Genomic DNA, 13,380 nt, shown 5'->3' with positions numbered 1-13,380 from the left:
TGGTTTTTCATATAACATGAGGCAGGATAGAGCCTCCCTCCTTCCTGTACTGTAAGCACAACTCTTCTAGACCCAATGCCTCTGCTCCAGTGCTCTTACCCAGACCCTCATCCCAAGAACAAATAGCCACAAAGCCCCACCCATGCTGCTCCTCTCACCAGCTTTTCTCACGGGAAGCACTTGAGGTGACCAATCACGCCCACATCCTTGCCAGAAGTCGGAAACGTGGAAGGGCGAGTACCACTGCCGGGTGCCAAGTTACATGATAACAGGCTGACGTACTAAACCAAAACGAGCTGAAGACATCGATGCTCACTGCGCTCCGCAGGTGGGCCGGGTTCAGGCCCTGGGTAAACAGGCTCCTTCACCTGTACAAACACTGGCCTGCCAACTGGCCCACGTAGTTCAATGGTCTGAGACTGGGGGTTTAGAGGGTGGAGGGGAGAGGGATGAGGGGAGAGAGTTGGGGAGAGGTGGAGGGAGGGTGGAGGGGAGAGGGGAGAGGGGATGTGGTGTAGAGAGTTGGGGAAGAGGGATGAGGGGAGGGTGGAGGGGAGGTGGAGGGGAGAGGGGAGGGATGGGTGAGGGGAGGGGGATGTGGTGAGGGGAGGGGGAAAGGAGGGAGAAAGAGAGAGAGAAAGACACTAAATATTTAATTTCCCAAACGCTTGCGAGGCAATCTGATGATGACTCTTGATGATCCTGTGGAGTGATGAGGGCGTGGTCATATCAATAGAATCTAGATGACATTACCACACACCAGAGTGATGTTATTGCCTGGATGGATCAGCCGGGATATCTCTCTGACTCTCTAACTGTGATTAACATTCCTCTCTGACTGCCTGTCCTCAATCCCCGCACACCACGTCTTTTTACTCATACATTTGTCACATATTGCTGAACAGCAACCAACCGGGCCTCCAAAGCCCCACTGCTCTGTGCAGCAGAAACAAAGGAATAGGGCTGGAGACACTAGACACTGATGCACACACACACACACACACAGACACACAGACACATGCACGAACACGCTTGGTGCCAAGTGCCCTCTGCTGCTCTGACATCTGAATGGGGATGAATCTGCATGCCATGCCAGTCTCTCAGTAACAGAGAAGGCAGCACCACTAACACCTTCTGACTAGAACCAACAGAGCCCAGAGGAGGGAGAGGAAACCATTTCACTGGAAGCAGAATGTGAACAAATTTAGGATTCAGACCTAACTATTCACTAACAGTGCAAAAGACAAAGACAAAATGTGCACTGTATTGCAAAAGCCTTAAAAAGTCTTAACCACACCTACAATTATTTGGGTAAAATCTCCCATTGACTATGCATGATTTACGTGAGTCAGCAGTTTGCGAGATAGGATTTGGCCCTAACAATGCAAAACAGTGAGAGGGAGAAGAAGGCTTGCTTTGTTGGCTGTAAACTCTCCTCTTGATCTCCCCCTGTTTCTGCTGAGTCAGAGACACACACATACACACACATGTGCCTAGAGGACAGGTGGCTGAATAGCCTCAGGACAGGATGTCAATTCTCCTGACTCATGATCGTTATTTCTTACCCCCATCAGTTACCAGGTTCAGAGAGACTATCTACTGGAATGTACTGACATATTCCCCCATCAGTTACCAGGTTCAGAGAGACTATCTACTGGANGGTTCAGAGAGACTATCTACTGGAATGTACTGACATATTCCCCCATCAGTTACCAGGTTCAGAGAGACTATCTACTGGAATGTACTGACATATTCACCCACTGAGAGACAGACCTACTGATCGTCTTCTCCATGCCTGGACACCTGATACTACTGTATATTAGGGCTGGGCGATATGACGATATATATCGTGTGACGATAGAGAAATGTCTATCGTTTCATATTATGCTTATCGTTTATTTCGTTGTGCAGCAAATCGTACTCTTTCCGGCAATTGAAAGCCGTTTTGCGTTCTTGCACATGTGCCGTGTGGAAGGAAATTTGCAACACAAACAAACATGGAAGAGAGTGAACGTGACACAGAGCACGGAGACACGGCGCTCGTACCTAAAAGAGGGGCAACTTCGGTCGCATGGACGTGGTTTGGGTATGAAGTCTGACACGGACCAGAAAACCGTCCTCTGCAAAATATGCCGCAGGCCGGTCCCAACAACAGGCTCAAACACCACTAACCTCTTTTACCACCTACGCAAGAATCATGTGAAACCGTACGGAGAGAGTCTACGGATGAGACCCAAACAAGTACAGTCGAGTGCTCAAAACAAACCCCCGACTCAGACGTTGCAAGAGGCTTTTTCCCACGGCACACCATATGGCAAAGAATCACGAAGATGGAAGGAGATAACCGCTACCGTTACAACTTACATCTGCAAAGAGAAGGCCCCAATTTACACGGTGGAGAAACGGGGGTTTGGTGAGTTGGTGCTAACACTCGACCCAAGGTACCAGATGCAAATTGATATGTGACACGTATTAACTCCAAAATAACATGCAAAACAGGCAAGCCCCCAAATATATATATTTAGACCTATATTTATTTTGTTTGCAACTATAGTTGAAGTGTTTTCTATTTACCTTTTTAAATTTTATACATTCATATTTTATATTTTGTTACATGCTTAATTGAAAATTTGCACAGACTCTAAATCAAATAAATAATCAAATATGTGTAAGTACCTTTTATTTATTGAGTATAATTCAACATGTAATAAGAAATAGACCTTTACATGTGGTCATTACATATAAACTATTTATTCATTGAATTTACAGAAAATGTGCTATATCGTGATATGTATCGTTATCGGGATATGAAATGACCTATATCGAGATATGGCCATATCTCCCAGCCCTATTGTATATGTTCAAGGAGGAACAGAACATAGAAAATATTGAGGTAAAGTATGGATGTTTGAATCTATGAATCTTTTTTTTTTTTTTTTTTTCATGTTGTTGTCATTTTCAGATGTATTTTCTCATATTGTATTCCCTTCTGAAAATAACCAGTTTAATCTTTGCACTTGATTACACAGTACATACCTGACTAACAGACTTAAACAGTATGCAAACAATGGAAGCATAAAGTCTCTCTCTCTCTCTCTCTCTCTCTCTCTTTCTTGCCCTCTCTCTCCTCATGCCCCACCTCTCTCTCCCTCTCTCCTCATGCCTCACCTCTCTCTCCCTCTCTCCTCATGCCCCCTCTCTCTCTGCCCTCTGTTTCTCATGCCCCACCGCTGCGTCTCTCGTTCTCTCTCCTCATGCCCCAACCTTCTCTCTCTCTCGTTCTCGTCTCGCTCAATGCCCCACACATCCATCTCTCCCTTCTCTTACACTATGCCTCACCTCTCTTCCGCGTGCTCTCCTTGCAGTGCCCCCTCTCTCTGCTCCCTCTCTTTCCTCATGCCCCACCGCTACTCTCTCGTACGTGCGTTGCCTCGATTGCCCCAACCTGCTCTCTCTCGTAAATTCTCTCTCCGTCTGCACCACCTCTCATCTCCGTCTCGCTCGTCGATGCGCCCACCTCTCTCTCCTCCTTTCTCATCATACCACCACCTCGCTCTCATTCTCTCTTGGTCATGCCCCACCTCTCTTCTCTGTTCTCCTCTCGTCAGGCCCCACCTCTCTCTCGTTCTCTCTCGTCATTGCCCCACCTCTCTCTCGTCTCTCTCGTCATGCCCCACCTCTCTCTCGTTCCTTCTCTCGTCATGCCCCACCTCTCTTCTCGTTCTCTCTCGTCATTGCCCCACCTCTCTCTCGTTCCTCTCTCCTCATGCCCCACCTTTTCTCTCGTTCTCTTTCGTTCATGCCCACCTCTCTGCTCTCGTTCTTCTCTCTCATTGCCCCACCTCCTTCTCGTTCTCTCTCCTCATGCCCCACCTCTCTCTCGTTCTCTCTCCTCATGCCCCCACCTCTCTCTCGTTTCTCTCTCGTCAGTGGCCCACCTCTTCTCTCGTTTCTCTCTCGTCCATGCCCCACCTCTCTCTCGTTCTCTCTCGTCATTGCCCCACCTCTCTCTCGTTCTCTCTCCTCATGCCCCACCTCTCTCTCTCTCTCTCGTTATGCCCCACCTCTCTCTCGTTCTCTCTTGTCATGCCCCCACCTCTCTCGTTCTTCTCTCGTTATGCCCCATCTCTCTTCGTTCTCTCTCGTTCATGCCCCACCTCTCTCTCGTTCTCGCCTATTATGCCCACCTCTCTCTCTTTCTCTTCTCGTCATGCCCCACCTCTCTCTCGTTCTGCTTCTCGTCATGCCCACCTCTCTCTCGTTTCTCTCTCGTCATGGCCCCACCTCTCTCTCGTTCTCTCTCCTCATGCCCCACCTCGCTCTCGTTGCTCTCTCGTTATGCCCCACCTCTCTCTCGTTCTTCTCTTGTCATGGCCCCACTCTCTCGTTCGCTCTCATTTATGCCCCACCTCTCTCTCGTTCTTCTCGTCATGCCCCACCTCTCTCTCAGTTCTCTCTCGTCATGCCCCACCTCTTCTCTCGTTCTCTCTCGTCATGCCCCAACTCTCTCTCGTTCTCTCTCCTCATGCCCCACCTCTCTGTCGTTCTCTCTCGTCATGCCCCACCTCTCTCTCGTTCTCTCTCTCGTCATGCCCCACCTCTCTGTCGTTCTCTCTCGTCATGCCCCACCTCTCTCTCGTTCTCTCTCGTCATGCCCCACCTCTCTGTCGTTCTCTCTCGTCATGCCCCACCTCTCTCTCGTTCTCTCTCGTCATGCCCCACCCTCTCTCTCGTTCCTCTCGTCATGCCCATCTCTCTCTCGTTCTATCTCCTAATGCCCCACATCTCTCTCGTTCTCTCTCGTCATGCCACCTCTCTCTCGTTCTCTCTCATCATACCACACCTCGTCTCATTCTCTCTCGTCATGCCCCACCTCCTCTCGTTCTCTCTCGTCATGCCCCACCTCTCTCTCGTTGTCTCTCTCGTCATGCCCCACCCTCTCTCGTTCTCTCTCGTCATGCCCCACCTCTCTCTTCGTTCTCTCTCGTCATGCCCACCTCTCTCTCTCGTCTCTCTCGTCATGCCCACCTCTCTCTCTCGTTCGCGTCTCCTAATGCCCCACCTCTCTCCTCGTCATGCCCCACCTCTCTCTTCCTCATGCCCCATCTCTCTCTCCTCATGCCCCACCTCTCTTCTCATGCCCCACCTCTCTCTTCTCATGCCCACCTCTCTTTCCTCATGCCCCACCCTCTCTCTCCTCATGCCCCACCTCTCTCTCCTCATGCCCACCTCTCTTCTCATGCCCACCTCTCTCTTATCATGCCCACCTCTCTCTCCTCATGCCCCACCCCTCTCTCCTCATGCCCCACCTCTCTCTCCTCATGCCCCACCTCTCTTCTCATGCCCCACCTCTCTTCTCATGCCCCACCTCTCTTTCCTCATGCCCCATCTCTCTCCTCATGCTCCCAGCCCGCTCCTCTCCCGCCACCTCTCTCTCCCTCAAGTGTGACAACACTACAGAGCCGTGGCATTTCAGAACAATTACATAATTACCCCGCCCCCACTGCCGCACTCCCGACACATTCTGCCATCCCCACTAATACAAAACACAAGGCCACGTGTTAAAGGGAACTCATTCAGATGAAAAGTTTCCTCCACTCTCCCCTCAAGGACATAAACCTGCTTCCTGGTTTACACACCAATCACAAGATACTCACAATATAGGCCCCATTGGTTAGGGTTAATAAAAGAAAACTACACAAACCCCTAGATCAGGCGTAACTTATCCCACTCCACAATGTAAGACACGTGTCACAGTAGTACCATTACATCCTAGGGACACTCAGATTAGAGGTGAGTGTCCATTCACTGACAGCCCAGGTCGGGGAGAAAGGCAACCTTTAATACAGTCACTCCCTTTCATAGGATTAGTCAGTAACTGCGGTTAACTGTACCTAGTGATCATCTATTCTCACCTAACAGACACCACACACACGCGACGGAGCATCACACACAAACACAAAACACACCGCACGGGAGCATGCACACACAGCAAAACAACACACACACTGCAGCTGGAGCATGCACACACACATAAACACACACGCACGGAGCATGCACACACACAAAATAACATCACCACGCACGGGAGCATGCACACACACATAAACATAACACACACGCACGGGAGCATGCCACACACACATAAACATACACACACACGCACGGGAGCATGCACACACACATAAACAGACACACACGCACGGGAGCATGCCACACACACAATAAACATACACACACACGCACGGGAGCATGCACACCACACATAAACATACACACACACGCACGGGAGCATGCACACACACATAAAACATACACACACACGCACGGGAGCATGCACACACACATCAACATACACACACACGCCGCGGAGCATGCACCACACACATCAACATACACACACAACGCACGGGAGCATGCACACACACATAAACATACACACACACGCACTGGAGCTGCACACACACATAAAACTACACACACACCGCACGGAGCATGCACACACACATCAACATACACACACACGCACGGGAGCATGCACACACACATCAACATACACACACACATCAACATACACACACACAAACATACACACACATGCACACACACATAAACATACACACACATGCACACACATGTAACAGATGTGAAATGGCTAGCTAGTAGCGGTGGTCCGCGCTAATAGCGTTTCAATTGGTTACGTCACTCGCTTTGAGACCCTGAAGTAGTGGTTCCCCTTGCTCTGCAAGGGCCGCGGCTTTTGTGGAGCGATGGGTAACGATGCTTCGTGGGTGACTGTTGTTGATGTGTGCAGAAGGTCCCTGGTTCGCGCCCGTGTCGGGGCGAGGGGACGGTCTAAAGTTAAACTGTTATACACACATAGACATACACACACATGCACACACACAACAACATTCCCATTGGCTGAGGATCTTATTCATATACTAGAAGTAGACACACAACAACATTCCCATTGGCTGAGGATCTTATTCATATACTAGAAGTATACACACAACAACATTCCCATTGGCTGAGGATCTTATTCATATACTAGAAGTATACACACACCGGTTGAATCAACATTGTTTCCACGTCATTTAAATGAAATGATGTAGGACCAACTTGGAATAGATGTTGAATTGATGACTGCCCAGTGGGTTATGACATAGCGATCCCACACAAAGCTGTCTGGCTGACAGTCAAGGCTGCCAAATGAATAGGCAGTGAGAACACATTCAGGTGCCCACAATTGTCCAACACGGGTCCTCATCATAGGCATGTATTCCAAATATGTTTCAGATATATTTTCAATATATGCCACTGGAATAACTGTTAGCTATGCTGATGCATAATACACCCACTGTTCTGCAGCAGAAGACCAGGATGACCTGACATAAACTGCTGTTCAAACATGAATCTTCCACATTCTGACCAGTTTCAACGCCTAAATAACGACTTTGTGAAAACGAGCTATTGTTGTGTTTATGTCCATAGCCTATTTCAGTCTCCATTGTATCATATGAATATAACTGTAATCTCACCATGCATTCCTCAGCATAATGCCTGACAATTGCTTGACAAAAACAAACTAGGCTAATCACAATCCAGGCAGAGATGATCTGGGTGCTGCTAACTGTTGATAAGAAATTATAGACCACAGAAATATTAAGAATATMATATTGATAGATAGCCTAAAATTTACAAACATATTCATACATACATTATTGACGATGAATTGTCACTTCAGGGTCTTGTCGTCATACAAATACCTTCGGTTGTATAGGTAAAGCTGTTTTTCTTATTCCTATTCACTATTACATTGTAATAGCGAACAGAACCTTTCCCGACATTTGATTTGCGGTTTGACGGTATGTTAAAGCGCTGAGATGATAATCCTGTCACTGAAGAGAGAAAAAACACCCTACACTCACTCGGCTGGTGACATATCACGTTATAAACCCTCACCAGGACCAATGAGAGACCAGACCACCCATAACAGTGAGAAGAGTACAACTGCAGCCCGCAATTCGGGGTGTTCCTGCATGTGGGCTTTCCTGCATCTGCAGGATCCCGTCTTTATATTTCTATTGTCAATCTTTAAATTATGACTCCAGTACATAGGCGGAAGGCAGGGGCGCTCCACTACAGTGGATGGCGGTAATGCATCATAACTGCAGATAAACCCTACATAAAAACATAGCAAGTTAGCTAGTTAGCAACGAGTGACGACAAGTAGACAGCGTGTCCTTCATCCCCCGCCTGTCTGGCAGTTTATCCCAGCAGGCGGGAGGGACACGGTGTGTTAGCTAACTACGGTCCGCTGTACTAGCGGGGGGCGACCGGTAGACTGTCCATCRCCCCCGCCCGACGGGCATTGTTTTCCCGCAGTTCTGTTAACGATAGTGAGGGCAGGTGTTCGGCAGGCGGGGGCGAAGCACACTGTCTACCGGTGTCAATCTCACGAGCTAGTTTAGAGGACTATAGGCCCCATCCGTGTTTGCAAACATTGCCGCACGAGGGCGATGCGGGCAAATTGGTGACAAAACAAGGAGTTGTTGTAGAAAAAGCCTGCWGCTTTTGAACGCATTTCACACTACTTTTGTATTATAATTAGATTTTAAGGCTCGTAGAATGTCCTGCTTAATGTTTGTGTCATCATCGCAAATCAACTGCATTATACGTWAAAAAAAACACTTCAACTTCAACCAGTAAAATGGCTATTTGGCTAGCTTTTGCTACAGCCTATAGTAGGAGGTGTCGATAAAACTCAGATAATACTTTATGCAGGAATCCCCCGACTGGCGGACTGCAGTTGCACACTATCAATAGCAGTAGCAGACCACCAGCTGGTTACAAAGTAAAACATTTACTGACCAGTGTTGCTTTTATAGCTGCAATATGTATATTTTTGGAAGACCCACCCAACCAAATTCACATCGAAATATGAGTTATGGATCTGTCACTCATTGAAAGCAAGTCCAAGAAGCGAAAACATCTGTTCTATGTGCAATATTTCTGTGCTTTCCGTTCTTWAGTTTTGTTTTTGTATCTTTTACTTTCAGTTTTGTACACAGCTGAAAATACAATATTTTTGGTATTGCAAATACATTTCACAGCGTTTTAGATGGTACAATGATCTTCATTGCTTGTTTTGTCACATAAACTGAAATTATGCAAACTATTAGAATTTTAGCAACCAGGAAATGCCAGACCGATTTCTCCATAGTGCACCTTTAAAGCTCAAAACATTTCACATATTCACATATTTTCAGAATGGTAGAGATGTGGTGATGGGGAGTCTCATAGACTAGAAATAACATAAATGCAAATCCAAGATGTTCAAATTAGTATGATACAGTATGTTACATTTGATATGGGTCTCGACCCCGCCCTGTGCAACTGGGTACTGGACTTCCTGACGGGCCGCCCCCAGGTGGTGAGGGTAGGTAACAACATCTCCACCCCGCTGATCCTCAACACTGGGGCCCCACAAGGGTGCGTTCTGAGCCCTCTCCTGTACTCCCTGTTCACCCACGACTGCGTGGCCATGCACGCCTCCAACTCAATCATCAAGTTTGCGGACGACACTACAGTGGTAGGCTTGATTACCAACAACGACGAGACGGCCTACAGGGAGGAGGTGAAGGCCCTTGGAGTGTGGTGTCAGGAAAATAACCTCACACTCACACTCAACGTCAACAAAACAAAGGAGATGATTGTGGACTTCAGGAAATAGCAGAGGGAGCACCCCCCTATCCACATCAACGGGACAGTAGTGGAGAGGGTAGTAAGTTTTAAGTTCCTCGGCGTACACATCACGGACAAACTGAATTGGTCCACCCACACAGACAGCGTTGTGAAGAAGGCGCAGCAGCGCCTCTTCAACCTCAGGAGGCTGAAGAAATTTGGCTTGTCACCAAAAGCACTCACAAACTTCTACAGATGCACAATCGAGAGCATCCTGTCGGGCTGTATCACCGCCTGGTACGGCAACTGCTCCGCCCACAACCGTAAGGCTCTCCAGAGGGTAGTGAGGTCTGCACAACGCATCACCGGGGGCAAACTACCTGCCTCCAGGACACCTACACCACCCGATGTCACAGGAAGGCCATAAAGATCATCAAGGACAACAACCACCCGAGCCACTGCTTGTTCACCCCGCTATCATCCAGAAGGCGTAGTCAGTACAGGTGCATCAAAGCAGGGACCGAGAGACTGAAAAACAGCTTCTATCTCATGGCCATCAGACTGTTAAACAGCCACCACTAACATTTAGTGGCTGCTGCCAACATACTGACTCAACTCCAGCCACTTTAATAATGGGAATTGATGGAAATTTATGTAAAAATGTATCACTAGGCACTTTAAACAATGCCACTTAATATAATGTTTACATACCCTACATTACTCATCTCATATGTATATGTATATACTGTACTCTATATCATCTACTGCATCTTGCCATCTTTATGTAATACATGTATCACTAGCCACTTTAAACTATGCCACTTTATGTTTATATACCCTACATTTCTCATCTCATATGTGTATACTGTACTCTATACCATCTACTGCATCTTGCCTATGCCGTTCTGTACCATCACTCATTCATATATCTTTTATGTACATATTCTTTATCCCTTTACACTTGTGTGTATAAGGTAGTAGTTGTGGAATGTGAGGTTAGATTACTCGTTGGTTATTACTGCATTGTCGGAACTAGAAGCACAAGCATTTCGCTACACTCGCATTAACATCTGCTAACCATGTGTATGTGACAAATAAAATTTTATTTGATATGGTTACATAAGACAGGTTACTTAAAGGTCTTGCACAGTCATCCCTTTTCCCATGTAAAAATAGCCTTTGAATGACCAAAACATCATCCATAACATTTTTACTCTATTAAAATGCTCAGAATTGAAGAAATTGTACCTTCTCATCTCTAACTATCAGAAATCCTGAAAGAACAGACCAGTGGGACAGGGAGCTTATATCCATGAGTTCACCTTGACTGACAGCTCTTTTAAAACACCCTTGTGGTCTTTCCCAGGTAATAAGGTAAACAATGGGCCACATGTCATTGATGACCAGGTAAACAATGGACCACATGTCATTGATGACCAGGTAAACAATGGGCCACATGTCATTGATGACCAGGTAAACAATGGGCCACATGTCTTTGATGACCAGGTAAACAATGGGCCACATGTCATTGATGACCAGGTAAACAATGGGCCACATGTCATTGATGACCAGGTAAACAATGGGCCACATGTCATTCCGAGCCTAAATAGTAAATACAACTGTATTTCTATTGATTTGTAACTAATTACAGAACACACTTCACTGATTCAGTTCTTCACAAGAATTTGTCAAGCCTGATTGACCTTAGAAGCTTAGACATAAGGGAATGTACATTAAAATAAGTGTAAAATGTATTGGTGCTTCTGCATTAGCATTATACATGACAAAAATGTTCAGAATTGTATGTATTAGTCAGACTTTTATTTGATCATTTACAATAGGCCAGCATAGCCGAAATATTGATCAAAATGAACACCCATGAGAAATAAAGGCGAGACATAATTTAACATTAAAAAAATAATTAGAGCCATGAGCCTAATATAGGCAGGCACCCATCCGTCCTACAGTGTGCAGGACCCCATTGATTCGTACAATTTGTAACACATCTTCCTGTCCGAATGCTTGAAAAAAACAACAACAAAGTAACAAAATGTGATATCATATGACGTAAAAGTGAATTACTTAGGCTTTAGGAAATGACACAAGCTACATCAACTGTAAGACAACAACACACACAATGGAATTGCAAAATATGTTTTTTAGGGGTAAATTACAAGTACTATACACACCGCAACTCCTTTTGTGAACAATATTCATTCGTGTCAGCTGTGTGCTGGCAGGTCCTAGACTCAACTTTGGGGGCTTAGGGATGGAAGAACAAAAACCATATAGTGACTATCAGGTGTGTTACAGAAATTATACCTTTCACAACAGTGGAGGCTGCTGATGGGAGGACGGCTCATAATAATGCGCTGGAACGGAGCAAATGGAATGGCATCAAACACATGGAAACCATGGAAACCATGTGTTTGATGTATTTGAAACCATTCCAATAATTCCGCTCCAGTCATTACCACGAGCCTGTCTTCCCCAATTAAGGTGCCACCAACCTCCTGTGGTTCCTAAGTCAAAGCAGCCACAGTTACAGCCACAATTACAGCCACAATTTGTCAGATGTCTTAGTTCTTTGGAAAATAGTGTAACATTAAATTAACACTATGGCTTCTAGTTACAACACAGTGGGCTTTATATGGCATGCTGGTAGGTAGTCTGCTAGATACAAGACACAACAGAGTGGAATTTTTCTGGCATGCTGGTAAGTAGTCTGCTAGCTACAAGACACAACACAGTGGGCTTTTTCTGGCATTCTAGGCATACTTGGGCTGACGCGTAGTCTGAACGTGAGTCTACATGTACAACACAGTGTAAATTTATATGGCATGCTTGGTAGGCTAGTACACGGCAATAGCTACAAGAACAACACAGTGTGGCTTTTTCTGGCATTCCTTGTAAGGTAGTACTGCTCTAGAAAACTGACAACACAGTGGTGTATATCATGGATGCTGGTAGTGATTGTCCCTGCTAGCTACAAGACAGCAAGCACAGTGTGTGATGTGTTCTGGCATGCTGGGTAAGTAGTTCTGGCGTCGCACAGTAAATTCCAAACACCGATGGCTTTTTCTGGCATACTTGTCCAGGGTAGTCATGCTTTCGCTGTACTATAGTCTACCTTAACACAGTGTATGTATGTATGCACGGCGGGGCCGGAGCGGTGAGAATCTGCCTAGCTGCAAAGACACACACACAGATGATAGGGGTTATGTTACTAGTGATCGTATGCTTGAGACTACTTCTTATCTGCAGGATATTGTAAAAAAGCCATGATGACTGTGGCACAAGTAGATGGACATTTTTTACAGTGTTTATGATATTTAAATGGTGACGCTTAGCGACTAGAGCAGTGACGTCTATTATCGTTGACATCATCAATCATAAGTGTATCCTATAAAGCCCTTCGGTTGAAGCAGTTCTTGGACTTGCCGCATTTGGACCTGTGCTATTGAGAACGCGCCTAAACCAAGCACGCAAGCGATGCAGATGTCAGCAAGTCCTGGATAGGAGGGGAACCAGTGACTTTATGAGACTTCGTCCAATCTCCAAGCTCAGTGTGTGGTCATGTTGTTCCTCAGCTTGACGTTGGGTCGCCTGCATGAAGCTGTTGAATCAATATCAGTTTCATTTGATGAAACAGACTGATCAGGGCGGGCGTATTCACAACACGGTATTGGGCTG

General features: G+C 46.3%; 1 pseudogene; it reads right to left on the bottom strand.

The window, feature by feature from the left end:
* LOC111969048 (phosphatidate phosphatase LPIN1-like) overlaps positions 1-13,380 on the bottom strand; it is a 43,237-nt pseudogene that overhangs the window by 25,350 nt on the left and 4,507 nt on the right.

The sequence above is a fragment of the Salvelinus sp. IW2-2015 genome, linkage group LG9, assembly GCF_002910315.2.
Source record: "Salvelinus sp. IW2-2015 linkage group LG9, ASM291031v2, whole genome shotgun sequence".
NCBI lineage: Eukaryota > Metazoa > Chordata > Actinopteri > Salmoniformes > Salmonidae > Salvelinus > Salvelinus sp. IW2-2015.
Note: the sequence above shows the minus strand (reverse complement) of the source record. Positions and strands in the feature narration are given on the sequence as shown.